Source organism: Canis aureus, chromosome 1, assembly GCF_053574225.1.
Source record: "Canis aureus isolate CA01 chromosome 1, VMU_Caureus_v.1.0, whole genome shotgun sequence".
Lineage (NCBI taxonomy): Eukaryota > Metazoa > Chordata > Mammalia > Carnivora > Canidae > Canis > Canis aureus.
In genome coordinates, this window is record NC_135611.1 from 85,582,384 (window position 1) to 85,595,334 (window position 12,951).

Consider the following 12,951-nt stretch of genomic DNA (forward strand, 5'->3'; position numbering starts at 1 on the left):
TCCTGGAGACCTGGGATCGAGTCCCAGGTCGGGCTCCCTGCATGGAGCCTGCTTCTTCCTCTACCTGTGTCTCTGCCTCTCTCTCTGTATCTCTCATGAATAAATAAATAAAATCTTTAAAAAAAAGAAATTTACAAACCAATATTATGGTTGAATTATTTCCTTTTATTACAATTTGTTCCTAGCCTATAAATGTGACATTCATTTTTAGTTCTAGTGTTTATTTCTATGGAGCTGCCTCATGAGCTACAGGAGTTTTAATTTTATTGTCAAGGGGAAAATACGGAAATTCAATTCCATTTTATTGGCTGTGAAAAGAGAACAATACATACTTTTAATCTTTACACATCTCCTTTGAGAATACTGATAAAATATATGTGAAAGTTGGGAAAATAATAAAACCTATGGCAAATATAAGATGATACCAGAATTCTTACTGCATCTCACCTGGAAATATCAGTGCATTCTTCCTGGATGATTTGAGCAGAAAACAGTGTTCTGAGAATGTATTTTACAATATTGTATGTTGCAATATTGCATCTTGATGCAAATCCACAGAGTTAGCTCATCTAGATACTGTCTTGGTGCCATTTAGAAGGGAAATCCATTTTCTAAACAAATGCAGGCACTTGCCGGGGCCATTGCTTGGTGGGTGAGTGTAGGCTGGATTTTTTACTTAAAAGACCTGGTGTTGTGAACAACATTTATAACTGTATGTGTGATCCAGCAAATGTGCTTTAATTTAAAAATTCACATTTTCACTAAAAAAGCTTAACCTTAGGAATACCCAGCTGGCTCAGTCGGTAGAGCATACAACACTTGATCTTGAGAGTAGTGAGTTCAAGTCCCATGTTAGCATAGAGTGTACTGAAAAAACAAAATAACCTTATATAGGCTTTGAACACTTACTAACAATGAAATGGTCTCACATGGAGAAACTTATTCCCCATGTGGTTAGATTAGTTGTGGCTATATGAAAGGGATATACTAAAAAAATAGATGTGTAATACTTAGTGACATATTTATTGGATATGCTCAAAATTACATGTAGTAATAATTGGCCACATATTTTATAAACTGCAAAGACTATTAAGTTTCAATTGTTATTTATAATGTAGGTCAGCACTATTCCATCAAAAACAGAATGCAAGGCATGTTTGTAATTTAAAAATTTCTAGCAGCTACATAAAAATATTAAAACTGATATTAAATAAAGTTCAGTAGTATGTTTTATTTAACATACTATATCCTAAATATTATTAACCCAACATGTAAGCAAAATAAAAATATTATTTTCCCCTTTTTTTTTCATACTGTAGTTGAAACCCAGTGTATTTTTGACACTTAAATCACAGGTCAAAGGATTTAATTTTTACCAGAAATACTTTATCTGTATCGAGATTTCATAAAATTTACAGTTGACAAAGCTGTCCCAAGCATATTTAACATTTTAAAAAAGATTTTATTTATTTATTTAATCATGAGAGACACACACAGAGAGGCAGAGACATCTGCCCCCACCCCGGTGGGGAGTCTGATACAGGACCGCATGCAAGGACCCCAGGATCACGACCTGAGCCAAAGGCAGATGCTCAACCAACTGAGTCACCCGGGTGCCCTGCATATTTAACATTTTTTTTAAAGTAAAATGAAAACACTGATTCTTCAGTCACACTAGCCATGATTCAAGTGCTCAGTAGCCATCTGTAGCCTGTAGCTACTGTTGTGGATAGGATGGTTGAATTACATAACTACAATAACAATTTTCAAGTGTATGTTTCCTAAGCATCAGATAGGCTTTTGGATATCTTAAAATCCTAAATATATAACAAACTTTTAAGAGTGAATATTGAAATAAAGATGTAAACCATCAAATTTTAAAAAGTCATATTTTAATAAAATATATAGATTTATATGAAAAATTTAGTAGAGTAATAGATGTATACTTTGCTGAAATAGTAGTTGCCAATACAATTTACTCCATGGCCATCATTTTTCCATAGAATGACTTCTGTCTGTAAGAGCCACATTCACATTTTTCGTATTTGAAAAATGAATAATGGAAATGTTTCCTCCATTTTAAGAAAAAAAAAAAGGGTACTTTTCCTACACATCTTCTAACTTAGGACTTCTTAACTTTCAAGGAAGAAAGGAGCTAATGCAGTTCTTTTTTTTTTTTTTTTCTTTTTTTTTTTGTTAGTGAAAGTAGCCTTTCCATCTAGATGAAGGATTTGGAGAAGACAGGTTTGATTCCTTATACTACTTTTATTTTTCAGTTGCAACTTGGAAAATGAAATTTTGAACAAAATTCTGAATAGCCACCCTCAACTATTCTCTTTCCTAGTCCCTGGAACAATGTAAGGATTGCAAAGATTTACCAAGTATTTAAAGAAAAATCAACGTTTACTGCGAGTTTTGGTGCACTATTTTTCTCCACTTTTATATCTATCCCATACATCTGAAGAACTTTTTAGAGATAAGATTTATTATTTTGATGGGGAAAAATTATTGAGAACGTGTTCCATTCTGTTGTTTTATACTACCTTAGTCACCATTAAGTAACAGGATGAAAATCTTGGCTATATGTTCTCTATAAGAAAACAAAATGCAAAATAATAATCTTCTCTTCTCCAAACAACTGGATAAATATCATTCAGATTCCTGATTTTTTTTTTTTTTTGCTTAATTGGTCTTAAAAATTTGCATGAATGTCATATGTAAAAGCATGTGTTAAATGTGTACACCTCATAAATATTTCAGAAATTGAATATTTTCATTTTTCATGATTTTATTCATTGAAAATATCTATACTTCAGTTTTCTTTTAAAAAAATCTCGAAATAGGGATGCCTGGGTGGCTCAGTGGTTGAGTGTCTGCCTTGGGCTCAAGTCTTGACCCTGGAGTCCTGGGACTGAGTCCCACATTGGGCTCCCTGCAGGGAGCCTACTTCTGCCTCTGCCTATGTCTCTGCCTCTCTCCCTGTGTCTCTCATGAATAAATGAATAAAATCTTAAAATAAACATCTTGAAGTAACTTTTTTAAAACACTTCAATGAGATGAAAGAGATCAAAATGTTTAAATAAAAATCATAAAAATTATTTTCCTTATAAATTGTTAGGCTGGGCAGCCCGGGTGGCTCAGTGGTTTAGTGCCACCTTCAGCCCAGGGCCTGATCCTGGAGATCTGGGATTGAGTTACATGTCAGGTTCCTTCACGGAGCCTGCTTCTCCCTCTGCCTGTGTTTCTGCCTCTCCCTCTCTCTCTCCCTCTCCCCCCACCCCCTCTCTCTCATGAATAAATAAATAAAATCTTAAAAAAAAAATGTTCGGCTGTTTTAAAAGTATATGCTTAAAATGAATAATACTATGAGCTTTTATCGTCTGGACAATATTCATTGTCTGAATTTTTATATGAATTTTGCAACCCCTGAACAGTCAGTGAGTGTCCAAAATACAGAGTCCATTAATCATTAAAGTTTCAAGTCTTTATTTTACTGAATCTTTTTTGTTTGCAAAATATATTTAGCTATACGGATAGCTTTGAGTCTGAACTTGACTTGGTGTGAATTTGAATGACTTTTATGGTAAATGACATGGACTGGCTCTAAGTTCACACATTGTTCTTTCTCCCATTGAAAATTAGTGTTCCTGTAACTCCTTTCAGAGAAAGCAGATGTCTCGTTATTTTCCTGTTCATGATGTCCTATGATTACAAGAGCATTGTAATACTTATTCCAGCAATGTAATTCATGCCACTATAAATATGCTGAACTGTCTAGTAACCCCATGAAGAGGCAATGAATTGCAGCAACAAAGGCATGTTCAATGCAGAGAATGATGTGCAAATAAGAAAAGCATGCAGCCTCATCTCTTTAAAAGAAAACAGCTTTTACAAGACAAATCTTATCGCAGGAAGTTTGTTAATACACCTGGCAATTTTGATACTAGCATTTTATCGTGTGTAGTGCTGCTTGTAATAAGTAATATATCAGTTACAGTGTTGAAAAACATTATTTTCACATATTTTTATTTTATGGCCATGGTTACAATGGGATTTGAGCTCCAGAAAATACAAAGGAAGCCCTATTTCGCTATTTGTTGCAAGTTTATGTGCTAAATAAATCTTTTTTCATATGTTGGTGTTCCTACTGGAAAATGTTTTTCATCAATGCATAATGCCGCATATAGCCATATACATGTATTTATCCATATGTATCACAAAGAGTATCTACTCCTGTTTAAATTTTTTAAAAATTATAGATAATGTATAATTTTTCATACCTACTCTTTACTTAAAAAAATTACATCCAGTCTTCCTATTCTTTTCTAACAGAAAGTTTTTGAGAGTTGTCACTTTTTAGGTAGAGAAAGATCATATCCCTACCAGCAGGATAACTTCAGGCCAGCTTTGCCTTCTTGTGTTTCTGTATAATTTCACATTTTTTCCCCTCCAGGATGCATAAGCCAGGGCAAAGATGGAGAGCTAGAGAATATACTTGGAGTTTTCTGGTACTTTCTTTACTCTTCCCCTAAACTACTCTGAGTTCTTTGCTTCCAAGGGCTAGGCCCATCTTGTTAATGAAATCTTTAAAAATGTTGGGAACTTGATCCCAAGTGTGTTTCTGCTTCCATTCTTTCCTGCCTCCATGCCCATAAAAGCACACCTCTCCCACAGTGTCATCTAAAGACCATAACACATTTTGCCACACTGCCTTCCGTTGTCATCCTTCTGCTTCCCTCCTCAGGAAAGGGGAACAGATTGAGAAATATGTGCATTGTTGTGGTCCTCAAAACCTGCCTCACAGCAGAAGCATTAGAAATACCTGGGAACTTGGTAGGAGATGCAAATTCTTGGGGGCATATTCAGCCTACTAAATTAGAACCTCTGGGGGTAGGGAGCACCAATTTGTGTTTTAACAAATTCTCCTGTTGATTCTAAATTTGAAAAACATTGGTGTAGAGAAAGGCAATGCCAAACTCCCCCCAAATCACATAGTCAGAGGTCAAAACCAGTCTGAAAATCATGTGCCCTGACTCCTAGATCAGAACAACATGCCCAAGACTCTGTGTACGTGTGAATCTCCTCCTGTTCTTCTTGCACTCCTGTTTCAGGCTTATTTGGATAATTTTGGAAACAGAACTTCTCTAGGACTTCACTTAACTTGAAGAAATTAATCAATTAGCATATTTTAATAATGTGAAAAACAAATGAGAGTATAATGCATAATGAATACTTTCCATTAAATATTTCTTGACTTTGAAGACCATATTGGAAATAATGGCTCTTTGATTAGTCTCAATCATTTGTTTCTAGGATCACAGTTCTACAAATGGGAAAGTCTGAATGTTTTAAAGCACTCAACAAAATCTTTGTGAAGTCTGCTTCAATACATCTGTTCAAGAAGTGAAAAGACTCTTGTGGGATCACACCAAGTACTCAAATACCATTCTTACCTTTCTTCAGTGTGGTATCAGAAAATTCACCTAAAATACGTCAGGGAAATGGTACTCAGTTCTTCTGGCACTTGCAGACATTCCAGTGCTTTAGTACCATGTTGTTTTATTGGTCTTAAACTTATAAATGAACTATGGGCACCCTCCTATTTTATTGTTTGCAGATAAGATTTACTCTGTACCTTTCTACTCATAAAATTAGTTCTTTCTCAATTTCCTTCCGGTAGTATCTATGAATTTTCATTTTGTATATTTTAAAACGTTAATATGGTGGCCTAGCTCACCCTTCAAAGTACTTAGGGATCTAACAAAGACCATAATTTGAGAGGAAAAATGAACCATCTAAAAAAAAAGAAAAGAAAAAAAAAGAAAAATGAACCATCTTTCCTCTCAAGGTTAATATTTCAAAAATGATCACGGTAGAAAAAAAATGATCATGGTAGGATAGTTGACACAAGTCTGAGATTTCCAAAGGGGTTTGGCACTGGAACTATATTTTTTGCAATACAGGTTTAAATACCTTGCATGGTAAAACATTTCTAGAGTCCAAGAACTGGAAAGAAGACAAGTTATCAAGGGTGATTAGGTTTAGCAGGTACAATTTCCCTATACCTCAGGTATCTCCCCACCACCCCCGGCGCTGTCTCTAGGAGCACTTTGTGATAAATAAAATGAAATTATCCTCACCTGGGGGTTTGCACTGACAGGCATAAATCCAGGTAAAACGCATTTGTACGATGCAGCCAAGTATATGACTTAGTGTGCCTACAATGGGATTCCTTTGGGCCTGTAAATTGACAGGCACAGCCAGGAGGATTATGTAAATAACCAAGGGAATGAAATGTGATATAGAGGATGTCAGTCAATCCAGTCAGGCTGTAGAGCAAGAGGCAGCATGTACCTGGCAGCACACTGGACTGAAGGGAGAGGCTAAAAATGGAAGCAGTTACTTTTTATAGTCGTGTTTCTCAAGGGGGCATATGCTACGTACTTGTGGTAGACAATACACTGTGCTACTGTGCGAGATTCTAAATCATTCCATAGTTTGCTGCTTACAGCTCTCTTGAGCAAACTTTAGGCTTCTGAATTTAGTGTGCTCTGCTTTCATAACAAATTTTTTAAATCTCTGTTAAATGTGGGACACCTGGGTGGCTCAGTGGTTGAGTGTCTGCCTTCTGCTCAGGGTATGATTGCCAGTCCTGGGATCAAGGCCCACAATTGGCTCCCCGCAGGGAGCATGCTTCTCCCTCTGTCTATGTCTCTGCCTCTCTCTCTGTCTCTCATGGATAAATAAATAAAAATCTTTCAAAAGATAAAAAATAAAACTCTGTTAAATGTGTTCATGCTTAGAGGAATGCTTTCTTGCATCATTCCCTAGCACCATGATAAGTGTTCACTGGTGTAATTAATAATTATTGATTGGTTCACCCATTGAAGCCATCCATGTACTATTCTAGTTTCTGGAGACATAATGCTAGCAAAGCTCAGTCCCATAGTGCCCCAGTGGATGTGACTGATTCACAGATACTCTAGTGTGCTAAAAGCCCCAACAATCTTAAGAGGTCTTGGAAGGTTTCCTGGAATAAAGTCCTAGTAATGCTAGGACCTGAAGTAGCAATTGACCAAATAAAGGAAAGAGGGAAGGTGGGGAGGAAAAGAAAAAAAATAAAGAAAAGAAAAAAACAGAGATAGAGAGCTTTACAAATAGAGAAAAATAGTCTAATAGTATATTCTAATATGCAAAAGGAAGAGAGCAAGTTCTGTTCAGGGAAATAATGTCATGTGATGAAGATCAGCATTTATGGGCAGTGGAGTGAGCAGTGAGCAAGGAGGTAAGACCTATACCATGAAGCAAATTTAACACTCCATGATAAGAAGCTTCAATTTAAGCACCCAAGGTACAATTGGAGAGCCACTCACCAGGTTTTAGCAGCAAGTTGACAGCCAGATTTGTGTTTCAAAAGGATTTGTCTGGCTCTGTGGAATAAGGATTAGAAGGACCAAGGTATAGGGAAGATACATCAGAGGGACCAATCTTGAGTCCGTCTTGTCTGTCTGCATTTCTTGTTCCTTTCCAGTAAGGAAATATTTTAAGTGCTCATTCAACCATTGTGAACTGCAATGGGGACTTTTTTCCCCCCCAAATAATTACCATAGAAACACAACTATCATAGAAACCACAACTTGGAAAAAAATCTCATAATTATATGGAAACAAATTGCTAAGGTCATTAGGTCTAACCCCTGCCTTCCATACAAACCAATGTCTTAAAAGTCAAGAACATTTACCCAACCATTATTTCTCTGGTATGTTGCAATTGCCCTAAATGAGCTATTCTAGCATTTTCTGGCCCTTATAAATAACTCCACAGCACAGTGCCTGCAAAATTATAGAAGTTCAATAAATATCTGATGAAGTATTATTTAAAATAATCTCTTAAGGGTGCCTGGGTGTCTCAGTCAGTTAAGCATCTGCCTTCCACTCAGGTCATGATTCTACGGTATGGGATGGAGCGCTGCATTGGGCTCTCTGCTCAGCAAGGAGTCTGCTCCTCCTTTTTCCTCTGCTGCTCCCCTTGCTTGTGCTCTTCCCACCCCCACCACTCTCAAATAAATAAAATCTTTAAAACATTAAAAATTAAATAATATCTTCTGATATTGTATAGCGTAGTACAGATGGAATCCTTTTGCTAGCCAGCTTCTGCACCTATCTCTTCCTTAAGAAAAGCTTTCCTGAAAATATTCCATTGTTGTGCCCAAGATTGCGAATCCAAGAAACCACCAAGGAGCCGACACCGATGCAAACACACGAGGGTTTATTTACAAGCTCGAGCTTGGGTCCAAGTATACCCGACACAGCGGAGCAGGGACTTGGACCCCAAGGTGGGTTACAGCTGGTTTTTTATAGGCTGGTCTAGGGGATTTTCAGAAGGGGTGGAGGAATTTCTCAAGTTCTGTTTACATTCTGTTGTGGGGCTTTCAAGGGCATTGAGCTCTGTTCTCATTCTAATATGGGACTTTCTACCAGGGGCGTGGGCTCTGTTATCTTTCTGATATGGGATCCCCTGCCGAGGACATTGAGGACATTCTGCAGTTTTTCCTGTAAAGTTAATTTTTCTCAGCCTCCACACCATCAGCTTGATAATACCCTTTCTCTAAGCACTCAGTGTAGGTGGGAATGTGTGTGATGGAGGGAGTCTTTTATTTTTATTTATTTACTTATTTAAATAAATTTATTTTTTATTGGTGTTCAATTTGCCAAAATATAAAATAACACCCAGTGCTCATCCCGTCAAGTGCCCACCTCAGTGCCGGTCACCCAGTCACCCCCACCCCCTGCCCACCTCCCCTTCCACCACCCCTAGTTCGTTTCCCAGAGTTAGGAGTCTTTCATGTTCTGTCTTCCTTTCTGATATTTCCCACTTACTTTTTCTCCTTTCCCCTTTATTCCCTTTCACTATTTTTTATATTCCCCAAATGAATGAGAGCATATAATGTTTGTCCTTCTCCAATTGACTTATTTCACTCAGCATAATGCCCTCCAGTTCCATCCATGTCGAAGCAAATGGTGGGTATTTGTTGTTTCTAACAGCTGAGTAATATTCCGTTGTATACATAGACCACAGCTTCTTTATCCATTCATCTTTCGATGGACACCGAGGCTCCTTCCACAGTTTGGCTATTGTGGACATTGCTGCTAGAAACATCGGGGTGCAGGTGTTCCGGTGTTTCACTGCATCTGTATCTTTGGGGTAAATCCCCAGCAGTGTAATTGCTAGGTCATAGGGCACATCTATTTTTAAATCTTTGAGGAACCTCCACACAGTTTTCCAGAGTGGCTGCACCAGTTCACATTCCCACCAACAGTGCAGGAGGGTTCGGAGGGAGTCTTTTAAAGAGTAACTTTTAACTGTGAACTTCGGCATCAAGCTAATTTAACTCCAATCATTCTATAATGGCAAAGCACTTTGGACGTGACCTTTCCCAGCGTCATGGAGGAGAAGGCGTTTCACCCCTAAGCAATTATTCCTGTTGTCCTCTCTCACTACATTTATGGAATCAGCCCTCCATTCTACCTGCCTCAAAATGCAGTGTCATTCATGTGTTGCCTAATTGGAAAAATCTTTATCATATTTCCTGCCCACATAATAAACATGTAAATGTCAAAGGCTGCCTGAATAGTGGCTTTGAAACCAAGATTGCTTCAGGGGAAGTTTAAAGCTGCTTAAACCCAATTGCCTTCAGCAGGACAAGCTGATTGATTGGTTAAGGACTATCTGCAAGCTGGGGAGGGGTGGAGATCTATTAGTCTACTCACATTATATTTAATGCAGAGAACTTTATCAGTTGCATAAAAATAATTTCATTTTTTAAAGTAGGGAAAGCTCATGTTAATGTTTAATTTTTCCTTGTTGCATGTCATTTGAGTCAGATTATTATCATCCATGGCAAATAAGTACCTAATGAGCAGTTTGGGAATATAAAGTTCATATGGAATCATGCATGACAAAGATTGAAAGGCAGGCCCATCTAGTCCAAAGCATTTTTTTCTCAGTTGGGGACACAGAGGTCTTGAAAGCCCAGGTGGCTCCACCTGCCCAGGCTCACATCGCTGATTTTCAGAGGGATGGAACTGGGACCCTAGACTCCTAACTGGGATCAGGGCTCTCTTCACTCCATCCTGCATTTTGATTGTTATATTGGGATTTTCTAAATTGGATTGTGAACTACTAAAGAATTAAAAAAAAAAGAAAAAAAGAACAGTCAACAGTCATTTGCAAGGAATGACTTTACATTTTGACCAATTATAACCATTGACTTCTGTGAAGGATATTTTATTTGCCTGCTTTTGACTTCCTACTGCCAATAATTAGCTAAAATTTCACAAATGCGTGTGAACTTTTGTGTATAATTTTGTCTTCCCTAGTAGCTATGTACACCCAAATTAACCCTTCTGGCTTTGAGGATAATTCTTAATATAATCATTGACTAACTTTCACAGATTGTTTGTCTAATAGGTAACTTCTATGATATATTAACCCACATGGTCTATTCACTTGATTCCCTAATTCAGAGAAGGCTATCTAACTAAGGAATGAATTCTTTTTGCTCTCAAAGCTCTTAATCCTCTCATCCTTTTAATAACAGAGCAAAAGACACCGCAATGGATCTTCTAAAGTCATATAGGATCCTGAGGAAGGGTGTTAACATAGATCCTCTATTATATCACTATGAAATGCCTAGAAGAGTTGCAAGGGCTTGTGATTTTAAACCTAGATCTTTCTAAGAAATTATAATTTTAGTGAGAATTCTCTTCATTAAACACTCTTCCCATCAGATTGTTGGATGTAATGAATCATTATCCAACCATGGCTGTTTGGAGAGACAACTGAAAAGAACAGTCTGCTGATAACAGAGCCCTGCCATTTCTCTTCAAAAGTTTGTTCTTTGGGCAACCTGGGTGGCTCAGCAGTTTAGCATTGCCTTCAGCCCAGGGCTTGACCCTGGAGACCCCGGATCCAGTCCCACTTCAGGCTCCCTGTATGAAGACTGCTTCTCCCTCTGCCTGTGTCTCTGCCTTTCTCTCTCTCTCTCTGTGTCTCTTATGAATAAATAAATAAAATCTTTTTTTTAAAAAAAGTTTGTTCTTTGAGTCATGGCTGCTTCTCTTTCACGAATCTGCTATCAGGGTACCTATCTCCACAACAGTGGCTTCTTAAAGATTATTACTTCCAGTAGCTTTATTTTTTTTCCCAGGAATTATTTATCAAGCTAACATATGATGCAATATATTATCTTTTGTATGTCATATTTAATATTGTAAATAGTATAATCTCATATGCAAGCATAAAAAATTCTTGAAATAATACTACATGCAATTCATTTGAATATATTAGTCTACTGCCTTTTTAAAATGCTGATCTCAACCCACTAAATTCATATCTTTACATTTTTAGTTTGACAATGAATTTGATTATTTGATTTGTCACTTAAAAATACTGTTTTGAGCCAAATTATTTTTTTTAAAGGCCTGGTAAAAATAATTTGTGGATCTTGTTAGTAATTTTTGGTTTTACTTTGTAAGTCACAAGAGGCTGTTGAAGAATTTTAAGAAAAAAAAAAAAGGGATGATCTTTTGGTATTTTATTTTGTACCCAATTAACATTTTAATTGAGGATAACAAACAATCATTAAGCAGCTGACATTTTAATTAATTTTCCCAACTAAAAAGAGCCTGATGGAAATAATTGTTAAGTTTGATTTAAATATTTCTCCTTAAAAATAAATAAATAAATACATAATAAATATTTCTCCTTGCACAGTGACCTCAAACTACCCGTGAACAGAAACATTCCCCACTTTTTTCCAGCTTTATTGTATTGCCATACAATTTTTCTTAAGATGTACAATGTATTGGTTTTTTGCACATATATATTGCAAAACAGTTACCACCATTAGTGTCAGCTAACAACTTCATCACATCACATAATATTATTTCTCTTCTGTGGTGAGAACATTTAAGATCTACTCTCTTAGCAACTTTCAAGTATATGGTACAGTACTGTAAACTATCGTCACTATACTATATATTAAATCCCCAAACTTATTCATCTTATGACTGGAAGTCTGTACTCTTTGACCAACATTTTCCCCATTCCCCCAACCCTTAGGCCCTGAAACCACCATTCTAGTCCTGTTTCCCTTTTGGTATTTTATTTATTTATTTATTTTTTATTTTTTATTTTTTTTCCCTTTTGGTATTTTAAAAGACAATTCTGGCTGTGCCATGGAGCATGGCTTGGAGGAGATGGAGACATCCCAGGTGTCCACCATCTGTACAAGAGTTTGGAGCCTCACTGAACATCGGGGGCGGGGGGGGAGGGGGAATCTGCTTCTTCTTATCATGACTTAGCTCCAGGTGCCCAGGAATCAATTAGAAGGCCAGGGTTTTAGGATGGTGATTTTCATGTGAGCGAAGGTCAGATCAAGGAAACAAGGAAGTATGGCAAGGAGGTTATGAATTAGTCTAGTCTTTTTGAGCTGGAGCTCCAAAATATATATACAATCTAATGTTATCTTAGCCCTGTGTATTTTATTATCCAAATTACTTTGGTATTTTACTCACTCAAGTATTTGTTCATTTAAGTGTATCAAACAATTAATATGTGTTAAGATTGTGCTAAGAGTCAGGGTTTAAGAGAAATGAGGCAAATTTCTGGTCCTGAAAAAATTCACATATCTTATATTTCAGTATTTATTTCCTTTTCTGTGCTTCTTATGTACTTAGTAAAACTAAAAAAAATCTAGCCTGGCTTTGTTTTAGTGACAGGAACCTCTACCATTAAAAAAAAAGGAAAGAAAGAAGAAAGAAAAAGAAGAGAGAGAGAAAGAAAGAAAGAAAGAAAGAAAGAAAGAAAGAAAGAAAGAGAAAAAACACTCAGCACCTTGGAAACGAGGGAACAAATCTGGAGCCACTTGGTTCCAAGTGTACCTCCCTA

The 12,951-nt window shown here is 36.8% G+C and overlaps 1 long non-coding RNA gene across 12 annotated transcripts in view; it reads right to left on the reverse strand.

Annotated features, from left to right (window-relative positions):
• Positions 1 to 12,951, reverse strand: part of LOC144319119 (uncharacterized) — a 61,232-nt gene that overhangs the window by 18,493 nt on the left and 29,788 nt on the right. Inside the window, exon 3 of one of the 12 annotated variants that reach the window (XR_013385042.1) lies at positions 7,374 to 7,430. The exons of the other annotated variants lie outside the window; for them this stretch is intronic. This is a non-coding gene — a long non-coding RNA (uncharacterized LOC144319119). The remainder of the gene's footprint in view (positions 1 to 7,373; positions 7,431 to 12,951) is intronic. 12 annotated transcript variants of the gene reach the window in all.